General features: G+C 39.8%; 1 protein-coding gene across 8 annotated transcripts in view; it reads left to right on the top strand.

The window, feature by feature from the left end:
* RBMS3 (RNA binding motif single stranded interacting protein 3) overlaps positions 1–22859 on the top strand; it is a 721470-nt gene that overhangs the window by 47459 nt on the left and 651152 nt on the right. The gene's annotated exons all lie outside the window — the stretch shown is intronic.

Raw genomic sequence — 22859 nt, forward strand, 5'->3', positions numbered from 1 at the left:
AAGCTTCCCTGTAAAATTCTTCTAAAGATTTTCTTCATGAGACAACACAAAAGAAGCATTTGAGTGCCCTTTCACTTCTCAGCCTGATGGCTTGTTGAGACTTTTGGCCAAGTGCTCTGAAGCTATTGTGAGCCTCCACAGAGATGAAGCCCACGTTGTTAACCAGGGACATGCCTCATCTGTGATGAGCAGGAGGCTTGAGTAATAGATGTTTCTGTTTTAAGTGACACTTACCCCTTTATCAGTACCTTGAAAGAAACTGCAGGCAAATGATGTGAAATGCTGCTCACAAATCTGGGCAGAAAGTTGGGCAAAGCTGTTCCTTTAAAGTGGTTCAACTAGGCTCCTTTTCCCTTCCCTTCCCTTCCCTTCCCTTCCCTTCCCTTCCCTTCCCTTCCCTTCCCTTCCCTTCCCTTCCCTTCCCTTCCCTTCCCTTCCCTTCCCTTCCCTTCCCTTCCCTTCCCTTCCCTTCCCTTCCCTTCCCTTCCCTTCCCTTCCCTTTTTTTCCACATTACACAGTCTATACTTCAGCATTTTCATTCTGATTTGTACAATTTTAAGTCCAAATTTTTAAACATACTTGCTTTTTTTTCAATTCTCCAAACCGGTTCTTTGGTATCCACTTATGTAATCCTCCAGACTTGTGGTAAAGATGGTAGAGAAGAACAGGTACCACAGCATAGTATTTGCAGCATAGTGCATCTGTAACCAGACTAAATAGCAAGGCTTTATTCACATGGAGGTGAGGTTTTATTTGCTGCTGCTAAGCTCTTAGCTGTTCAGTTTTAACTGGATGCCTGGGTTTCTTTTTCTGGAGTGCCTGTTTACTCTTGTATATTTTTATAGAGTGAAAGGGTGGTGGGGAGAATGAGGGTGTTATGTGCAGTAAAGTTATAAATAACGCTGGCTCAGGTTATTTGTATTATATCTACTTGCCTGAATGCGTAAAGTTAAACAAAAAAGTCTTATAAAAACAAAAAAAAAGGGGGCAGAACAATGTCATAAGTAAGAGGTCTAAAGGCAATGCTACAGAATACGTTTATTGGGGAGTATTTCCTACCTAGCTAATAAGCCAGACAGAAAATTGCTTACTCCTCCCACAACCTCAAACAGATCAAACAGAATATTAAAGCCTCAAAGATGCTGATGTAAGGAAGAAGGAAGGTTACTCAGCACCCACCACACGAAACTGACTGAAAATGGGGAGCATGCTGGGAACAGAGCTATATTCTCAACACAGACATAGTGATCCTGGGGTGGATGACATGATGAAATGCAGCTGTTGTGGAGCGGGGAAACACACATATAGGGATTTTTGCTGTTGTCTTTTTTGCCCTGTGTGCTGTTGACTTGGGGGCAAATAGATAAGTGCCCACTTTTGGGCTGCATTTCAGTCACTGTGGTGGCATTTGATTCAATAATGAGACATTGATAATGAGACATTGATAATGTTGCAGACTCCTGAACAAACAAGTGTGGGACAGGGATTTAAGGGAGAGTGGCTGCAGTTTTTTCAATGGCCTGTGGATGCTTACATGGAACAGATGCCAAGGTTTCGTCTTGCAGTGCTGAAACTGAAAAGGAGGCAGACTCTAATTTCAGGCAAGGCAGGGCTGAGCCCTGAGGAAGCAATGCTGTCACTGTGAGGGTTTGTCTGAAAGATTTCAGAATATGTCTATGCCATTGAGTTTTTCGGTGCTGGAATTTAATTCCAAAAGTGTAATAACACCAGTGAAGCCTTGTAATTTTATTGCATTTTTTATTACGGATATCATCTACAATAACCTTGCTGTCATGTTGGCCTCTGCTAGGTTTCAGCAGTCTCTGTCTCTCCATCTAAGATGATGAAAGTGAAGTTGGACCACATCATACACACTAGGTTTTCTTTCTTCCTTTGTTTCCTTTCTCCAAAATGCTGGTTGAGTCAGTGGAATTCTCCTGGCTTGTTCTTTCCTAGTATTCATCAAAGGTACACAGCATCCAGTTAAGCTTTTCTTGGAGAAGAATGATTAAAAAACCATCCTTGATAGAGCTGCTTCCTTGATGCAGCAGAGATCATGGAAGACACCATGTCCTACTCATTCTTTCTGTCCTTCCTGGATTGCTTATTTGTCTCATATCAAAATTTTGAATTTCTGCATGGCAGATGAGCCTTTGGAGCTCAGAACTCAAATTCTGGAGGGCCTCGAGGCAAGAAGAACCCTTGACAGCTTCTAGAATAACAGGGCATGTTCTGGTTTCCAGAAGTCATACAGAAACACCCATGAATCTGCATGGGTGTCTGGCAAATCTGCAAAGGAGAGCAGTGCAACACTGAAGACAGCAAAATGTTGTGAGCAGAAATGGAGCGGCCAAGGGCTGGGATTCAAGCACGAACTCCAGCAGCAAACCTTTGCTAGACCAATTGGTCCCATATGCCAGAGGACTTTGATTTGTGGCTGGGTTTCACAGTGATTTGAGGCTTGTGTCTCCTATAAATTCTACTGGAAACAGAGCTTCAGCTGTGAATCAGTTACAGGCATAGTTAGTTAATTCAGTGATATATTTAAGTAACACTTTACATCTGGACTTGGCAACCAGCTTGAAATCCTCATTTAAAAACAATAGTAAGCTATCAGAGAGGCACGATGTAGTCCACCAGTTTATTTGTTTCTGGGGTTTTTTTGTTTGTTTTTTTTTGCCAATAAGAGCCAATGTTTCAGTGATCTTCTAGCATGGAGAATGTATTAGAAAAGTAATAAGTAACTGCAAACAAAATGCTGTGAGTGACAGAGCTCTGGACATAAAAACCTACAAAAACTCCAGTGTTGTGGAGTAACAGACAAAATACTATTATTAGACTGAAAGCTGGGGAGGACAGGAAAAGTAGAGGGCTAGGCTAATCTGCTGGGGTAGAAAGTTGGGCTTTGGAGATCTGCAAATTAACAAAGATTTCTGCTATTTACCTATTTATTAAGAGAGAGCTGCAGCCACCATGTTGCAAAATCTGGGTGGAAATACTTACACAGTCTGTTCAGGAGGAGCAAGAAGTATTCGTTCTAAAGTTTTCCACCAAGTGGGCAAAACGGTGCTGGATGAAGATCAGTAGTGAATAAGGAACGATTGAGTGTGTGCAGTCAGTCCTGACAGATCCAGAAGAGATGAGTATGTGAGATCAGTGGAGACACTTGATCAAATTACAACAGCCAAAACCCAACTGTGATATCAGGTTGCACATCATTCAAGACTGCTAAGAAGCTGAGTAACTGAGAGGATATTGTACAGCCTTTCCAATAAAGTTGTCCCTGTGGTCTCAGCTAGAATACAGTGCAGAACTTTGGCCTCCCAAGTTCAAAAAGGATGTGACTGAAGTAGGGGGATTTGAAAAAGGTGACAAGAACATTCAAGAGCCCAAGAAAACTCCTGCCAGAAGAAGGACTAAAAATATAGCCTTAGGAGATAGAGAAGAAGAGAAATAAGTATGGAGGATACTGCTTATGTTGGAGGTGTCAGGAACTTAGTCACTTATCCCATAGCGTAGGCCCACAGGGATTGAGGAAAAAAGCCCACAGTGGTTCAGAAAGATAGTAATTATCACTAATTTGGTAGGTGATATTAACAGTTCAGTCCTAATGTCATGACCTCAACTTTAAGATTTTAAGAGGGGTAAAAGACAGGACTTTGTCTTTTAATGACATGAATAACTTTTACACAGTCCTGACAAAGTCATACCTGACAGCTGTAGTCCTACAAAAACCTAACTCCCAACAAATGTGCCTTGTCAGAGGGTTTGTTATTTAGTTTCTTCATGCTCCAGTTTTCAAACTGCTATTTGAATTTTTCATGATTAATTCCTCTTCTGAAATCCTGTTTACATTCTATAAGAGAAGTTAATAATACAGTGTACTGCGCTCATTTTTTTAAAAAAAGCCTTTTTTTGCGATGTCTAGTGCTTGTGCCGATACAGTGTAATTCAGCTACTGTGCAACTTTTAAAATCTCTTTTATAACATGTAGTATCTCATTAGTCTAGTTGGCATGCTTTGGGAAAAAACAGTGGCCTAAAGCCACTTACTCAGGTATACATGAAACAAATGTATGTGTCTGGGTGTGTGCAGGCACAAATGAATTTATATTGAAGTGTGATAGGAGATCGCTCAATAGGATGCAAACAAGAATAACACGGTGTGATTTTTTTTCTAGTGGCTTTCACGACATCCTTCTTTCAGGGTTGCACACAAATGGCTTTTTCTCAGTAGGTCCTAGTTCCTTTCACAGTGTCAGAATGCTACCTTTTTTTGGAGGGGTTTTTCCTTGAAGCAAAATCATAATTTTTTATCTTCCTTTCACTTTCCTTTCACTTTCCTTTCACTCTGCTGCTGCTCAGGGTCAACACGTTCATTGTGCCATAGCAGCATATGAGTTAAATTTTCCTGAAGGCATGGTGCAGTTCCTTAGCAATGTGTCTCTTGATGATTAACTTGCTGGTGAGCATAGAATGCATGGCCTTAGATATTTTTGCACTTCTTGGAGCATAGAAATTAATCTAAACATCCATGTGCCCTTTGTATTGATTTGAAGCATATGGAGACATTGAACAGCTGATCTCAAAAACAATCTGTTATATGAAGCCATCCTTTTGTTTAGCCTGCCTTGAACAACTCTCAAGAAATGAGGTATTTTTAAAAATAAGATGAACAGATATTCTGAAGCTTGAGTCTTCTCTCTGACAGAAAGATTTTTCTTTTTTTTTTTTCCTAAAGAAATATGAATAAATTTGTTAGATTTTTAAATATACATATTCCTAAGGACTCTCTCAGGCTGATAAAGAGAGAAGTGTTTATTTTAGAATGGTATATTTTTCCAGATAGAGATAATTACATTAGAAGTAGTAAATTATTAATTTTCCCCCTTTCTCCATTTTGTTACAGCTTTCATTTCTAGGTGGCTGGAATGATTAATGGAATGTGCTGGGCTAATGCCTTCTGTTTAGGTTATCAAATGATAGAAGCAGCTTCCTGCAAAGCTTTTAGTGTTGGTGCAAGATTGGAAGATATTTTGAAGGCAGTGGATTGGCCATGGCACTTCCACTGCCCTCAATTTAGCCATAAATCAATTGTGAATGAATCTCCCACAGCAATTTTTCATACAGTTTGAACCTGGGTAATGAACATCCCTGTCCTGGAGTGAAATTGTGATTTTTCTAGATCTCGTTGAAGACATGATCAAGATTTATGAAGAGTGACAATATAAACCCATTACATTTGCCTCTTTCTCATTTGCCTCTCCACCTCCTCCCTCCCTCCCTCCCTCCCTTCCTTCCTTCCTTCCTTCCTTCCTTCCTCCCTCCCTCCCTCCCTCTCTTCCTTCCTTCCTTCCTCCCTTCCTTCCTTCCTTCCTTCCTTCCTTCCTTCCTTCCTTCCTTCCTTCCTTCCTTCCTTCCTTCCTTCCTTCCTTCCTTCCTTCCTTCCTTCCTTCCTTCCTTCCTTCCTTCCTTCCTTCCTTCCTTCCTTCCTTCCTTCCTTCCTTCCTTCCTTCCTTCCTTCCTTCCTTCCTTCCTTCCTTCCTTCCTTCCTTCCCCCTCCCTCCCTCCCTCTCTTCTTCCCCTCCTCCCTTCCTTCCCCCGCGTCTGTTTGAAATGTCCATTAGAGCACATCTGTTGCATGGCAGTGCTGCTTACTGCATGAGCAGTCATTTATCTGTGACAAAGAGAGGAAACAGCAATAACCTAGATGGATATAAGATGGTTCAGATCAAGTAACAGGAGGATGTGAGCAACTTCCTCAGTTCTGAACTCTTTTTTCCCCTCTGAATCTATTGCATTCTCTTTTAATGTTGCTTGATATAAAAGTACAGTTGGCTTAAAAAGGAACCTTGCAGAAATTAACACTCTCCCTCACTTTCTGTTTAAAATGCTCAAAAAATGTTTGAAAGCAAAAAGATGCTTTTTTGTTTGTTTTCCTGGCAGTCCCCAAATATTCTCTGAAGCTCAAGGTATAGTAATTTCTTCCTTCTCTTCTCCTCCATCTCCATCTTTGCCATTTACTGATTTGAAGCTGCCAGCACTGAGTAACCTCACTAATGCCTTGCTAATGGTGCCCTTTGCACCAGCATGGCAAATCTATGTGATAATCACATTGGAATACTGCATTTATGTACTCTGGAATAATCTGCAATATTATGTTTCTTTGTTGCTTCGTTGGCAGCTGTAATGTTGAGTTGCAGTTTATTAGCCCTGGAGTAGAGGTCCTTTCCTTGAGAAGGACCAGCTAGGTCCCTCAGAGGCGTTTGGCAAGTCATATGTCAATATGCACTTTGGTTTTTCAGCCAATAATAAATATACACACACGCAAACTCAATTGGCTGCAGACTGCCTGAAATTAAGTTGCAGATTGTACCTGGCCCTTGGGCCAGGAATTCCTTGTTCCTGTATTAGACAGCGTCTAATAGTAGTTCAAAGAGAGAATTTTTATAAATCATTTTGCAAGTGACTCTGGAGAGACAATGAATGTAAATCCTTGCAGACTCACAAAGACTGCAGTCAGAATACTGAGTGAAACTCAAAGTGCAACATAGCAGTTCCTCCCTCATCACAGGCTTCAAAGATTTAGTATTCAAAAGAATGTGGGAAATTGGGTCATTTCTTACAGTTTAGAAGAGATCTGAGGTTACCAACTTTCTTGCTTTAGTCGTGTAGAAACTCTGAGTCTGGATTAGCAGGAATCCTGAACAGGATTTTCCTCTGCATTTAACATGAAAATCTAATAAATGTCATTTAACTCAGTGAGTGAAATTCTGTCATCATTGAAGTGGATGTCAAAATTTCCATTGGCTTTTGTGGGAATAGAATATCACCCTATAAGCATAAAACCAAAGTGAAATCTAGGTTTTGGATGCAGTTGTGTCTGTCAGGACACACCTGTAAGACTTTTTGAATGTGTTGTTTAAGAAAAGCAATTAAACTTTCTTACTCAGAAGTAATTTTTCTGCCTTTTAGAATTCACTAAAAGTGACTTTTCATGAAGAACATTATTTAGTGTGACACCTTAAAAGATCTGAAGGTGAAAAGGAGATGGTGTTAATTACTGTAAAATAAAAACATATTTATTACCCTTACTTCAAGAAGTTTGAATTTCTATTACTTGTCTCCCCCACCCTTGTTTTTAGTAAGAGTTTCTGTGATTATTTTGTAGTCCCCTGAATAGTTTTCAGAGTTTATGGAGCAGTGTTTTATAACTACAGTAATTTCACGATTACAAGCCGCACTGAGTATAAACCGCATTGCCGGGTGTTGGCAAACATTTCGTTCTTTGTCCATAAATAAGCCGCACCCAATTATAAGCTGCTCTGTCGTTCACAGCAAGGACCCACGTGCAACAAAGTTGCCAAATAGTAACAGAACCGTGGGATCGGGGGCAGGGGTTTACTGGCTTGGCTCGGGCTGTGAGGGCTCGGCCCACTTGGGGTGGCCCAGCTCGGCGCTGCCACTCAGCGGGGCCGCTCGGGGCCGGCCGCTGCCTCTGGGCTCGCTCACCCTGGCCCGGTGCTGCCCCACGGTGGCAGGGGGGGCACGGAGCCCGCCGGCACCCATGACGGTGGCGGCAGGAGGGGACGGGAGCCCTCTGGCACCCATGGTGGTGGTGGCAGGAGGGGAAGGAACGCCCCTGTTCCCACGGCAGCAGGCGGGAGGGAGCCCCCTGCCTCCCTCCTGAGCCGCGGGGCTGGCAGCATGGAGCCCCTGCCTCCCCCGGGCTGCGGGAGAGGAGGGAAGGAGGGAGATCCCCTGCCTCCCTCCCTCTCCTGTGCTGCCAGCAGGCATCCCGGCTCCACCTGCTGCGCAACAGAGTAACCAATTTGTAACAATCACGTAAACCCGGGTTTTACTGGCCGGTGCTTGGCTCAGCACCTCGGTTTGCACTTTTGGGGTTGGAAATGTCAGAAAATTATTCACATATTAGCCGCCCCTGAATGTAAGCCGCATTTCCAGTGTGGGAGCAAAATTTTAGTCAAAATGATGCGGCTTGTAATCATGAAATTACTGTACATTCTGCAAGCAGTGGCGTCTTTTGGAATGGCCATGATATGTTATAGTAGAAATTTCAAAATGACAAGGTGTTGACCTAGGTTTCTGCAGGGAGGAAAAATGACTTTAGACTGGTTTACAGTACATCTCTTGGCAGTGATGGCCCCAGAGCTGCCTGGCTCTGGCCTGCCACAGCTCCCTGGCTGATGGATCTGTTTCATCAGGTGGGAATTAGTAAACATAAGAAGCACCAGAAACAGGCTCAGTGTGAAAGTCCAAGTAGTACCTCCAGCACTAGGAACTAGCAGATGTCTCAGTGAACTTATGGAGATGCCACTTGGTTATAGTTTCCTAGATCTGGGAATTTCCTGAGCCAAAAAGTACAATAATAGAGGAGGACTGAGCAGGGGAAGCAACATCTGGTTTTTCTTTCTCTGTGACAGGGCTCTGAAAGAAGGCTTCCTTTATCTTTTTTTCACAACACCTGTGTCTCAGTAATTGCTCTGCTAGAAACTAGAACAACCTGACTCTATTTTTACACAGAACATGAAAGTACTTAGTATGTATGTTATATGAAAGAAGATCTGACTGGGAGGAAGCTGAAGGAAAAGCAGGAAGTAAAAGAAGGTGTAAGATAAAAGGGATACATGACTTTTTACAGTATTTGATTCTTAATTACTTTTTCAGATACTTCTCCCTTCCATCATCTCAACATGCAAGCTAAATCTGTTTTACCCTGTGTGAATGCCCACAAAGTCTGATGTACGTTTCATTTCTATATACACCTGTTTCTCCAAACAACCCCAGGCCAAAATTTTGTATTAGAGTAGAATTTGCCCAAGAAAACAAAGTAAGCTTTGGCAAGGAAAAAATAGGAATTTAATGGTATAATAGCAGTGTAAGTTTAAGGGTATAAATTGATGGTTCACATAAGGATTATAAGACATTTTGGTTGCAGGCAGTTAACCGTGCTACCAGTGCATTAGAGAAACCTAGCTTGCAGTTGTCAGCATTCCAGAGTTTCACCCACTAAGTCATTAATTTGTTCTCATGTCTGGAAGATTTAGTATGCCACTGTAGTTTCTTGCATAATCATTTTATTTTGTTAAAATAAAAATTGTAGCTAAAATGTGTTCTGATAATAGAAACCCCAAATACATGAGACTCTATTTCTTCCATTGAATGCCAAAATCAATTATAGTTGTATTTGTATGTTCTGTGCTTTAAAAGCAAAACTTACATGCAGATTTGAAAGCCCAATGAAAAATCAAAGTGAAAAATATCACACATTGAGAAATACAGGCACCTTGTTTCCTATGCAAGTCTGAAACTGAACAAAAAATAAAGTATTGCTGATTGTCGTATGAAAAAAATGGACCCTGCTGTATTACCTCATAAAATACATTTTTCCAGTTTCCAAGAGGAACAGATTAAGACATTTGAACACCTCAGCTAGACTTCTTAGAGATTGGCTTGAAGTTACTGAACATAGGGTGTTTTGGGTAAACAGAGGGCCACTAAAAAATATTTGAAATCTTTTAGAATATACATGCCAATCAAATTCCCACCAGGACCTGACACTATTACATGGAGCTAGATCATGTAATCATTGCTAAACCAGATCTAAAAAAGGAAGCAACTAGCCAGAGCTAATTCTCTGGGTTCCATCTATAGACACGGAGTTAAGGAGGTAAATTCATCGCACTTAATTTAGAAGCCTGTGTTGGAATTAAATGACTCTTCAGCTGTCTGAAGATTCTGATTATGATGGGAATTAGCTGGGTAGCCAAGGATATATGCTTGAACTCTGAAATAACGTGAGTTAGGCAAGATTAGTCCTATCCCAAAGATAGTACATTTCTGCAGTATGGTCTGGGTGGAATTGTAGTCAAAACAGCATTTTTGGTGATTGACAATTGTGACCCAAAGTAAACTGACAAGAAAAATCTTCAGGACAAGTGGGAAAAATACAGGACAGGGAATGGATTCTGATGGTTTTCCAGGGAGCCACACTATTGAAGTGTCTGAAAACTGCTGGAGAAGTTTGTGTGTTGGAACTGCCAGACAGCAATTAAGCCCAGCAGCACAGGCTGTTTATTGTCAAGACTGAAGCATATGAGTTGAGTACACCCTGTTCTAGAGGGAGTTCATGGGCTGGCTGTTTTGCTTTTGTTGAAAAAAAAAATCCCAAGATGAAGAAAATACCCAGAGTTGTGCTTTCCTTTCTCCTTTGTGATTGTCTCTAAGTGTTCGGCTGAACTGGCATTCCACTCAAAGGGAGTGGTTTAAGGGCAGGCTGATCTCTGCTTTAAGGCTGCATTGGCAGCAGTGGTTGACATTAGTCCTGTTTTAGAGGTATTCTCACCAGCTGCAGTGGCAGCAGATTTAGGCCTGTATTGAAGTTCACTGTTGACAGAAATTAGTACAACAGTAATGGATGTTCTGTCTGTCTGGAGTGTTCAGGAAGATATGATTTGGGGAGCAAGAAGAAACCCAAACTATTATCAATATTTAGCATATCTTTCCCTTTACCCCCTTCAAACCTAACTGTTTCTATCAGTGACCTACATGTAGGAGTTCTTCAAATGGGAGGATGAATGCTTGTGGGTTTTAAAACCTTCTCTTATCATCAGGTTTACAGAAAATAAATTCTCATATAAAAAATACCTATGCTCTGCATCCATACAGGCACAGTGGCAGTGTATCAAATTAGATTATTTTCCTATGCTCCTCTCTTTCAAGTCTTTAGAATCTGATGTGTATCAGCACTTTGGAGAGAATTTATGAGAGAGGAAGAACGTGAGGAAAAAATAGTTGATATGCCTCAGATTATGAAGAGTGTCTACGTACATAGTGTAAAATATTTTTCTTTTTGTTTATTACCTTCCTTGAAAACACAATAATCCAATCAGGACTAATAGGGAGGTTTTATGTCATTGGTTTGGCAAGCTAACACATTGCCTAATTCCTTGTTTCTTTCTGGGATGACTGAAAAAATGGCAAAATGCCAAGCTCAGAAGCAACCAATCTCGGCCAGTGTGTTAGACCTTCTCAATTGGACTTTGGACTAGAATATAGCAGAGATTACTTTTGTGTTGCTGATGGATTATTTCTTAGTAATAACTCATAGACAGATTTATTTCTGACCTGTCTAGAATATTTGACATTGTGAATAACTCATTGCATTGAAGATCTCGTGAAGATGTAAGCAAATTATATGGATTGTATCCAGCTGCAGTGACTGAACTGTAATGCATAACTGCAACTCTTCTCCTGGTATTCTTCTTTATACAAAGCTTGCAAAATGCTATCCTCACTCCTATCTTGGTATGAGCACAAGAAGAAAATTAACTGTCCCTTAGCATGTATAAGCATCTGTCCTTTGCATTGAATTCAGAGAATATTAAACTTCTGACTATTCCAGTGACTAAGTTGAAAAAAAAAAAAACTTCACTGAAAAGTTTCAGGCTTAAACTGTATTCTGGCAAAATAAAGGGAGAGAAGAGGAAAAACTAACATTTTAAAGACCAGATAATACATAACATCATCAGTTGCCCATTAAACTATTCCAAATGTCATGTACTCCAAATGGTGTCTTCACTTTTTTTCCTTAGACCATGGATGTTCAAGTAGTCGTGACTTCCAAAATATTTCTTCCCTCCTCTTAGCAGATGTTCCATGGACAAATAATATTTTGATAGTGTTCCAACACATCTTTAGCTTAGGTTATATTCTGCTTTCAAATTGAGAATGTGGGCTCCAGAATGTCAAACTACCTTTTTAAGTTCCCTGGGTAAAGGCTGACCATCACTATTATGTTCTGCTCACCTTCTTGGTTTCCCCTAAGTATGAGATTAGGTGGTAAATCAAGCTTTATAGAGTTTAAAGAGAGGAATCTTCCATTCTTTTGTAACCAAAATCTACCATGGCATCCAGCATTCGTCCATGGGGAAGAACGAATTTGGAGACAAAATATTCAGATGTCCTACTCCTTGTTTCATAATTATTTCTTAGAGATCAGGCATATTGTAAATCATGTTGAAACTGATTTGAATAATCCACCTATACTTAACAATAATTAGCCAAGGAAGAGGCCAAAGTTGTACTTAGCGAAGGAATAGAGGAATAGAGACTCATGAAACTGCAAATGTTGGCTGCTAAGCAGATTTATGGTACAGGTCATAAATGTTATTTGAGCCAATATATTGCCCAGATTCTGGATAGCATCACTTTGTTATCCTGTGTGGCTTGTAAGGCTTATTGTCCTGTGCTCATCCTCCTCTTTCAGAACCAGGTGCTTGGCTGCATGCAGTTTATTGTCTTCAGAGAAAAAAAATCTAGATAACAATATCTAGATAGGTCATAACAATGTACATAACAGTATCAGGATAAAATCCCCCAAATATAAACAAAATTCCTGTTGACTTAATCAGAACTGCACATGAAATTACAGCTTTATCTGATGGCTCACTCTTTTTCCATTCCTTCATAACATTTCAGAAGATTATATACTCCAAGGAACTTTGTTTTACCTGTTGCCTAAATGCATTTTTCATAGTAAAGATCAGAAGATCATGTAAAGGTGTGGTTATGGTTTAAAATGATAATTTATTGGTACTATCATTCATATTATATTTCCTTGCCATACCCTTATGACAGGGAGTGATTCTATCAAAGCATAACAGATTCAACTAAGCAAACATTTTGAATACATTTGGGTAATTTTAAAATCTAACTGTGTGGTTATACTGTGAATCCTATGTCAGTCTGAGATTGAAACCCTTGCCTGTGATTAATGAAAGGGGCCTGCCTTCCTCCCTCTCCTCTGCCCCAGTTTTGACCTCTGAAGTTTAGTTTTCAGTCTTGTATAAAAAGACAAATGTTGAAGAGCATGAAAAACCAATAAACTAGGTTATGTTAATTCCAAACTGTAATGGAAAGAAAGCAAACAAGGGATGGTTCAAAATCGTGTTGATTTTGTGAATGGATTTAACTGGAAGGTAGCTTATTTTTTTGCCCTTCTGGCATGAATTTGCTGAAAAAAAAGAATGGATTTACTAGGGGACTAAAATGAGATGTCCCTCATGTAGCAGTGTAGCAGCTATATTTTTTTCACTCTTGCATGATCTTTGCCCTACATTGTTCCTCTTGTTGCAACATAGATTTCCCAGGAGCAATGTGAGAAGTTTCCCTCCTCTTGCACAAAACCTAAGCCTTTTTTCAATAATCTTGAGGTTTTAACCAGTGACATATAAGGAATTATTTCTATTACCACCAAATCCTCGAAGAGAACCATTGTGAAAAACTGTTCAAAGCGCAGAGTGAGCTTTTCAAAGGTATATGCTTTTACAGGGAGTTGGATTCATATCATCTCGTGATGCGTCTTTGAAACTGTCCCCCATATGACTAAGACCATGTGTGAGACTCTGTGCCTAATTTGTGAGCAGTCATAATGATGGTACAGTAATAGGCATGCAACTGAGCCTACGTTTTATTCATTACTCCAAGTGCCTTTAGCTGAATTTTCAAAGAGGCTGAATTCTCACATCTCCTACTACTTCAGTGGAGCTGTAGGTGCTCCGGGACTGAAAATCGAGCTACTGACATACTGAAAATTAAAGCTGAGTATGAATGAGTCAATCAAATATCTACTGCTCATTCGTAAGTCAGACTTAGGAACTGAGTTTTCTGAGTTTAATGGAGGCTGCTCCCTTCATCTTTCAGGAGATTGTCAGTTCAAAAATTCCATCTCTTTGCCACCTCACCACCCAAACTTTAGCTTTACATAAGTGGTATTTTCTGTTCAAAGGTGACTGCCTCATTTTATTTATTGGTTTGGGTATTTGGTAACTGCAGAGCTTGGCTGATGTGTGATTTTTTCCTCTTCATACTGTATCTCTACATGCAGCACTTTTGATTTGGGATTGTTTTTGGATGCTCTGTTGACTGAGCCATGATCAATCATATCCCCAAGGCTGATACTCACTTTTATTATGTAGAAACATAAATAAATGAAAGTTTGTATCACATATTGTGAATATTCATACATGTTTGCATTTATGCATATGTATAATTCCACGAATTTATTTGGCATACTGTTATGTCTATGGTTAAACAGGTATTTTCATGCTTGCAGGGGAAGGCATTTTCTTTGTTTTGTGTTTTTTTTTCTCCAGTTCTAACCTTTATAAATCATGTTATACTTCAAAAACATCATGATGTTGGCTGAAAAAAAATGGGGCTTAAAAAAAAAGCATACATTCTTTTTATTTGCCTTCTGGTTTTTGATCTTTTATCTTCAGCTTGGAGATGTTTTCAAAACTTCTCTCTTCAACAATGAAGACTAAGAGCATCTGGGTTTTTATTTTAAAGGAAAAATGAAATCCTTACATAAACATATATTGAAGGAGCTGTGCTTTAAAAAACCCCACTAAATCAAAAGACACAAAATAAAATTATGAGCCAGGGTAGAGAAGCCTTAAAGAGAGCAACCTATAAACATAAACATTTTTATTAGTTCAAAGCTTAGAGGCACTGAAGTAAAGACTCTTGAAAGATGTGAGTTTTTGAGACGATGGAGTTACAGGAGTCTCTCTTTCTTGCAATGCTTAATTTAGACCCACTATCAAACAAGTGCGAACTTGGCCAAGAACTTAATGTCTGGATTCTTGCAGGCACTAAAGGGTTATTGACAAGTAGGTGGAGGAATTTTGTGTTGCTTGATTATATATGTTGGAGTTTTTCACTGCAATAGCTGTAGCTGTTTGCAAGGCTGGTTGTAACCACCTCACTCAAGGGTGAATTTTCCTGCCCTGCCATTGCCTTTGAGTGTCATAAAGCACCCATCGACTGTGAAGGAAACAGCAGTGCTTAAGCGTAGTCTATTCAAGTATATTCAAAATGCGTTATTTTTAGCATTATTGTTAATATGAAATGTTCCACCAACCAGCTGGAATTATGCAAATCCTAGCACATGCGTTCCTCACTAATCTGCACTCTTGGATGTACTCTTTACATTCATTTCATTTTATGAATGTCTTTCCAGCATACTTCCCTACAATAGGAGATTGAAAAGCCTGCAATTTTCTTCTTGCCTGATTCTCCCATTGGGTTTTGTTAGTATTTGAAAAAAATAAATTGATGTCTTTATTTATTTTTTTTTTCAGTCCAGATTGAGGAAAAAAATCAACCTGCCAGTGCAGATGAGTAGGAAGAAAAGGGAAGGCTCACAAACTGCAAAATATGAGTTCTTTAGGTGGTTCTTTGTTGACTCCCTGTTTGCAGCGAAGACACAAATTAGGGCAGTCATGGAAGGAACTCTGAGAGTCTGTGAAGTTCTTCAATAATTTGACTTTGAGCCAAAAGGCTCATAACCTCTGTCACTTTCACTGGTATTACCACCAAAATATCATGTGTTTTGGGACAATTTCTAGATGGGAAGGAAAGGAAGAAGTGATGGGTCTGTGGTGTTGGCATGTTTTACTTGTGTCAGGTTTGTGGATGAGGAGGACATGGCCATGGCCTTGGTCATCCTCATTGTCCCAGCATCCTTACTGTAGAGATAATGCACAGCCTGTGTTAGTTACACATTTCTCCTTCCTGCCTGGGGCGCTTGGCCTGTTTTGGGAAGCTTGTGCGTATGTCCTGCTCCTCATGTGCCTTTGCATCCCTATTGATTTATGGAACAGGCCTTCAATGCCTTCTGACATTGTCTTAAGCACAGCTGTGGGAAAAGTTTCCATGGGGCCCTGGTCCACCTGCTGCTGCAACAGTTATCAGTTCCTTGCACTCCAGCAGATTTCCTGGAAGCTGGAGTATTTGTTCCAGAGGTGAGCAACCTTGTTTCCTGGTTCGAATTCCCGTGGTTAAATGATATTCTGAATCTCTGTTATATCTTCACCTTGTAATTTGTCTGTTTTAAAGCTTTCTTAGAAAACTCATTCAATTTAAAAAAACTTATTTACACCTCTAGTTCACCTTGTCTTCCTATAAAGGTCTTTTCAAACCTGGTAACTTCAATAATTTGTTGTGTCTCTGCATTTTTGCTGAACTTGTGATTTCCAAATTGAATTGGTACAAGGTTTATTTGCTACTGCTGTTTTAGTTTTCCACAATGGAAGATAAAACACACAGCAAGATAGGATTTTTCCAGCTTTTTTCTGACTAAAATAATAAACCAGCTTCAATTGCTCCTAATCAAAAGCTGGTGATGCTTTTCATATTAGCCCTTCTGGGGTAGAAGTGATCCACTCTGTGTGCTTGCATCTCTGGGTCCTACACATAAATTCTGATGGATACTGGGATTTTTCGTGGCAAGATTCTTACCTTGCCTGAGGTCATCTCTTTTGTTAGGCAAGCAGGGGCATTTAGAGTTGTCACTGTGCATAAGAGGTTTCTGACTTCTCTAACAAAAACTTGCAGTTTTGGTGGTTTAGACACACGGTCTTCTGTGTTGACTTAGAGCTCCAAGTTATAGGGATTTATTTCTTAATTGCTTCAGTCAGTCCTGCTTCCCAACTACTAGTTATGCTACTTGTTTTTATCCATTTAGGACCCAATTCTGATCTGTGGTTACCAACACTGTTTTCTTAAAAAAATGAAATCTTCATTGAGCTACTGTTCAAAGAAGCTGAAAAAGAAGGGAAGATCACTCTGTTAACTAGTTTGAAAACTTCCCTAATACTGACCTTTATTTTTCTAGTTCAATATTTATCAGTCTTTTGTATAAATACGTTATATGTGGGCAGCTCAGTCTTGCCTAATTCAAATGAGCTTGCTTGATTGAGACTTACTGATGAGTTGACCAGAGCACATCTGAATACTGATTTTAAGTATTCTGGCACTGGAACTATTTCCTGTGGTGTAGGGGTAACCATAAATGCTATCCCCATAGGCTAATAATATAATACCATGATTGCTTTACAATCACAACTAATTTGTTTTTACTCATTCCTTCTATCCAGGAGTTTGCACTGTAAAACAATCTGTCCTCTTAATTTGATATGGTTCCTGGTTTCCAAATGTTTTGATAAAGTTGCAAAATGTTTAGAATTACGGCTGTCCATGTGACTTGTGTACTGAATAGCTCTTGATTTAAGTGATGTTGCTTTGAATAGCTTTCAGACTTTCCTAGACCCAGAGTTTAACTAATTATTCCACAATTAGGAGTATCACATGAGCATGATTAGGTGTATCAAACTCCAAATGAGTTGTGTGAAACAGAAAAGGTGTATCAGATGATTTCTGAACTGTAGGAACTTAAGCATTTCAAACATAGTAAAGTGAATGAAAGAATGGCAATTGAGTTTACACTTCCATCTCCTTTAGGTCAATCTTCTGCTTTGGATCCCTTCACCACCTTCTGCAGGAAAGAAGTAATTTTTTGCCTGTATCCATTTAATGGCTGGCACCATGGAGTCCCCATCATTGATTAGAACTTCCGTGTGGTACTGTTGTGCAAATGAGAAATACTTCACACAAAGTGTGGACAAGATTTATTGGGAGTAGTGTAAAACTGGCAGCAGTACCTCTTTGCTGGCACTGATGTAGTATTATATATCATTTTTCACAAAGACACCTTCTGATAACTGTTTTAAATAATTTTCATAGACAACTCCAAAGTCTGCAAGATGAATACTTTAGCATTAACTTTCCACTCAGTTGGTGTGGGATTTCTGTTTTTTCTGGGTGCATTCCAGTGGTAGTGATTTTCTCTGTGGGGTTTATATCATACTTGTAGTAAGGTAAATGTTGAATGGCCAAAAGCATACTCTTTTCAGAACAGGAATACAGCCCGTCCAGCATAAGGCAAGATTCATCAAGATTCCTGCCTGGTATAACCTTTCTATATGGAGAAAATTTCTTCATGCAGGAAAAGCTTTTTTCGTAAGAATCTGTTCTACAAAGTTTAATTTTTTTTTTTTTTTATTGAGTGGGTGAAATAGGGGCATAGCTCTTTTAGGGAACTTCCTAATTCAAGGACCTGAGTTGCCACAGGTTAATAATATATGATAAAAGAATATTTCCCATTGTCTTATTCCTTCTGTGCAATGTAAGCAGTCTTAAAAGAAGCAACAGTGCATGGGATTCCTTAGAAGACAGATTCAGCAAATCTGACATTAGGACTGGAGAGATTAAATATGTTTCTTAAACATATTTTTCTGATGGTAAGAGATTGTCAGAAAGTGGGGAGAAGTGGCTAAGAGTAAAATGACAAACAGGAAAAGAGAGGAGGAAAGAAGGAGACTGGGGAGAAAGTCTCTTTGAAACATCCCACATTTCACTTTACATGGTGTGCACACATCCCTTTTCCCGATCCCGTTTGCAATGTCTGGACTCTGAAGCAGAGAAGACTTCCTAAGAAAGGAAGCAGTGGCTTCACCCATACACACAGGCTGCAGCCTATAGGATCTAAGGGGCTGAGTGATCTCTGCACCCCTCTGGCCTGCACACCTTCCCTTGAAGAGCTGGCCCATGCTCTAGGCCCAGGGCTGGGGGGCACTGGGGGACTCAGGGCTCCAGAGCTCTCCACTGCCTGCAAACTTTTTAAGGACTTGCTCTTTTCCCACACCATTTTTGTTGCTGCTGTTGTACATAGCATGAGTATGAAAGACTGTACATGCCTTTAAAATGCGACTCAAATACTCTAAAAAATGTCTGGTACAGTTGTGGATTAGAATTTCAATCCATTTCAATAGAGAAGACTCCGGGCAATTACCAATTCGGTTTCAATACAAAGCAAATGGATGCTGAGACATTTAGAGGCAGTCAAGGAAAGCAATACCACTTTGCCACAGGGTCAAGTAGAAATAAAACTGTTTGCCTCTGTCTTAAGAAATGTTGGCAGATTTCAACACCCCTAGGGAAGGAGTGGTAGACGATGGATATATCAGAAAGAAACTTGTCTTAAGCAATAAGTTGGAGCCCACCAAAAAGTGGTTGCCTAGTGATGAGTTCTTTGTGAGATCCAACAAAATTATGCTGGGAACTTTAGAACTGAATTGATGCAGTCTCCAAAGAGAAAGAGGTTTTCAGTTGCAGGCAGTTTTCTACAATGTGTCTGTCTGTGACTGGACTAGTGTTCGGAGATGGACGGCCAAAATCATAGCATCAGATACTCATCTAAATCCATGTAGCACTGGAAGACATGAATAACTTTGTTTTTAAGTGGATCTGCTTTTCTACAGAAAGTTGTTTTGACACTCATGTTTTTGATGGATCCCTAGTTCCTAGGATTTGATATCATCCTTTACCTGTACAATTTATTCTGCCTTTTCATTGCCACAGCTGTGCTTGTTGGCACTGGTTTTTATTTAGAAAGTGGGAAAATGGCAGGGTCCATGGCTCAACCCGCTCCTTCTGTTCTTTATTCCCCCACGTGGAAGCAGAGACAAAATTAAATTGCAGAGCATCAGAATTGCTGAAGAGCAAAGTGCTAAGGCAAGATTATAATTGATACAGAACAAAGTTACCGTATGGTGAAGTGATGTTATGCCAAATATTTTTGCAGCTTTTCTAAAAGTGGGAGCATAACTTTGCAAACAACTAGGAAATGCCTACAAATTGCCTGATGTGAATTGCTTTTCTTCATTTCGTAATTTTTTAGGAGAACAGACTGGTTTTGCTCAATTTTAGCAGTTAATTTGATATAATGCAATTGATGTAAATCATGTAGTTAGCTTGATTTATATAATTTGTACCAGCAAAAATTTGTTTATAAACCAAGCCCAAAGTGTCTTTCTTAACACGAAAAGTACTTTTCTGACAACTGCTGCTGTGAAGTAGAATACATATTGCCAGGCAAACAACATTTCAATTGTATTTTTGATTTCTTTATGGGTTGGGGTAGGGAAAAGACTTGAATTATTAATTACAGAACTGTGACATTTTGTGGTAATTTCTTAGCAGATTTGGGAATTTCATTTTCAGAAAAAAAAAAAACTATTATGTTCAAAAGACGTTTGGAGAAATAGAATGGTGTTTTCTCACTAATGTATTTCCAGTAAACATGAAGATTTAATGATTTTCAGAGATCTGTAATTGTATGCTGACAGTTCCTCTGCTGAGGGAAGACCACTCTACTGAGGAACAATTGTCCCACATGTGGAGGATTCAGAATTCCTTTTGCAAAAGATTTTGTGGCTTCTGTGGGCATTTATTACAGCATTTAAAAATATCATGTACCAGTCTTAATGCAGTGACAATCACCGGATGGTTCTGCTCTCTCAGGATTCTCTTCCAGTGAATCTGTAGCAATTTCCCTGGGATCAATGACATTACACCAGTATAAAACTGCTCTAAGAGGAAAACCAGGTTAGATGCATGCAGGTTTTTTTTACATTATGCCTCTCTATTGTCATCAGCAAAGGCACACTATATATTTAGATGTTTTAAGTATTTGAAAAAGAATGTTTTTTTCATCTGGAATGCTTTGAATAACACATCTAGTAGGTGTTAGTTTAAGAATCTCTGAAACCAGTGCATGAACAAACAGCTTAGGGCTCCTGTTCTCTACTGCATGTATATAAGTCTTCTGAGGAGCTCCAATTGCAACAACATGCAGTATGCTCCCAGTCACACCTCTCCTTTCCATATGCACAAAGCTGCCATATGTTTCTTCAGTTTCTCTGTCAGCTTTGCAGTTCTTGTTCCTGTTAAATGCAGAGCCTGGAAGCTAGATGTGATTTGCCTCTGGAGCAGGACAGAAGTACTAAATGTGGCCCGAGGGAGGGAGACTCATTATGTGAAAAGGCTGCCCAGTGGCATAAATCAATCCCCGTTGAGTTTGGGAGGAGTGTTTCACACCCTTGAATCTCTGCCAGTGCTAGTTGAACTGAGAGTCAGTTATAAGCCTGTTGCATACATGCTCTTCCTAAAGAAATGTTTTGGGGATTTTTTCCCCAGGATTACTGTGTCCTTTCCCATTGAATAGACCAAATCCCATTCCACTATATGGACAAATTGAGTAATTTGCTTTCTTGCATTCTTGAGACACTGTCTTCTTGCTGTGCTGCCTTTCTCTGGAGAGCTGTCACAAAACTCCAGCTAATGCAAGTTAGGAAAGCAAAGTTGCTGGCAGGGCTAGTTCCTAGGGTTCTTACTGTCCCCAGATTCTGACTCCATCCAAAATCCTGATGATGAAGTTCATTTGGCTCAGGGCAAACACACACTTTTTTATACATAACCCAGGCATGATTACATTTTCCATTTGGTAAAGTCATAGTGTAGCTCCAAGTCCGCTAAAAATAGAGACATGATTCAAGTTGCAAACAAGATGGAAGAATTTCAAATGGCTCCATTACACATAGAGTAAGAATAGTGAAATTAATAGGAAAAAGCTGGTTGGGGTCAAGAGCTGCACTCCCTTTTTCTAAGCAAATGTGTAGTCGTGAAGCTGTGCAAATCAAGAGTTCCACTGTTGCGAGTAGAAGGGGTCTGATTTGCTTAAAATGCAGGCTGATGCAGACTTCACCCTCCTGAAATGACAGAGCAAAGATAGAATTTTTCTTAACTCACTGACCCTCTTGTTTATCTGCTGAGTTGCCAAATATGCATTTACAACAGATGTTTGCATGCATAGTGTGTCTATCTACTGCATGCTTTTGCATCTTTTCTTAGGAGAGACTGAGGTTATTTTAATTGCTAGTTTTGCTCTCTCTGTCCCATTACCCATAGCAGCCTCACTGACCTCTGCAAAAGGCAACGTACAATTTAATTGCAGTTATTACTCTTTAGGCTAGGAGCATGTGAATAGGGTGTCCTTCTTGTCTCTTGGTGCAAGGGTCCAATATGCCAAATAGCATTTAATGGATAAATAGGAACCGCATCTGTCAGGCCAGGATATCAAAGCCTTTTAAAATGATGCCAACAATAATTTTACAGGACGTAATACTAGGAGAGAGACATCACTCTTTGTTCAAAACTGCAAAACAAGGCCTGAAGAAGAATTGTGAGTGGCAAGTCCCACGCTCATAAGAAAAGAGGAGATGCTCTTTAAAAGACACTTCTGCTTTGCATGTTCAGGTGCTAGGGCAATAGACTCTTGGATCACTGAAATTCCAAATTACATTTGGTTTGGATATCTGTCTAGGCTATTTGTGTGGTCTCAGCTGAGTGAGTCATTCTGGGTCTCACATCTCTAAAATGAGGATATTAGCCATGCCCTAGTCCAGAGTCTGAGGAGGTTAAATTCAGGTAGGAAATGAAAAGATGTCTATATCATGTTATGAGTGTGAAGCTAGAATATGGGTTGTGGGGTGTTTGTACCAGAACAACCATAGAACCATAGAATGATCTGGGTTGGAAGTTCCAACTTCTTTCCTGTGAGCAGGGACATCTTCAGCTAAACCAGGTTTCTCAAAACTCCGTCAAACCTGACTTTGAATGCTTCCAAGGATGGAGCATCCACAACTTTCCTAGGCATGGTTTCAAGGCATTTCTAGGCATGGTTTCAAGGCATTTCTAGGCATTCTCTTTCATTGTCTCACCCCCATAGTGAACAATTGCTTTCTAATCTAAATTTATGCTCAGTTTAAAGACATCACCAATCGTCTTACTGCTACATATCCTTGTAAATAGTCCCTCTCCAGATCTCTTGTAGACCTCCTGTAGGTAATGGAAGATGCTCTAAGGTCTCCCTTAGAGCATTCTCTTCTCCAGGCTGAAATGTAGTCTTTACTTTCTGCATAAGGCTTTGGAAATTTTGAAATGAACTGGACAGAGAACTGGAATTTTCAGGATGAGAGGACATAGCCTCAACTTGTGCCAGGGGAGATTCAGGTAGCTATCAGAAGGAATTTCTTCATGGAACGAGTTGTTAAATGATGGCAAGATGTGCTCAGGGAGGGGTGGACATTTGC

Source organism: Catharus ustulatus, chromosome 1, assembly GCF_009819885.2.
Source record: "Catharus ustulatus isolate bCatUst1 chromosome 1, bCatUst1.pri.v2, whole genome shotgun sequence".
Classification (NCBI taxonomy): domain Eukaryota; kingdom Metazoa; phylum Chordata; class Aves; order Passeriformes; family Turdidae; genus Catharus; species Catharus ustulatus.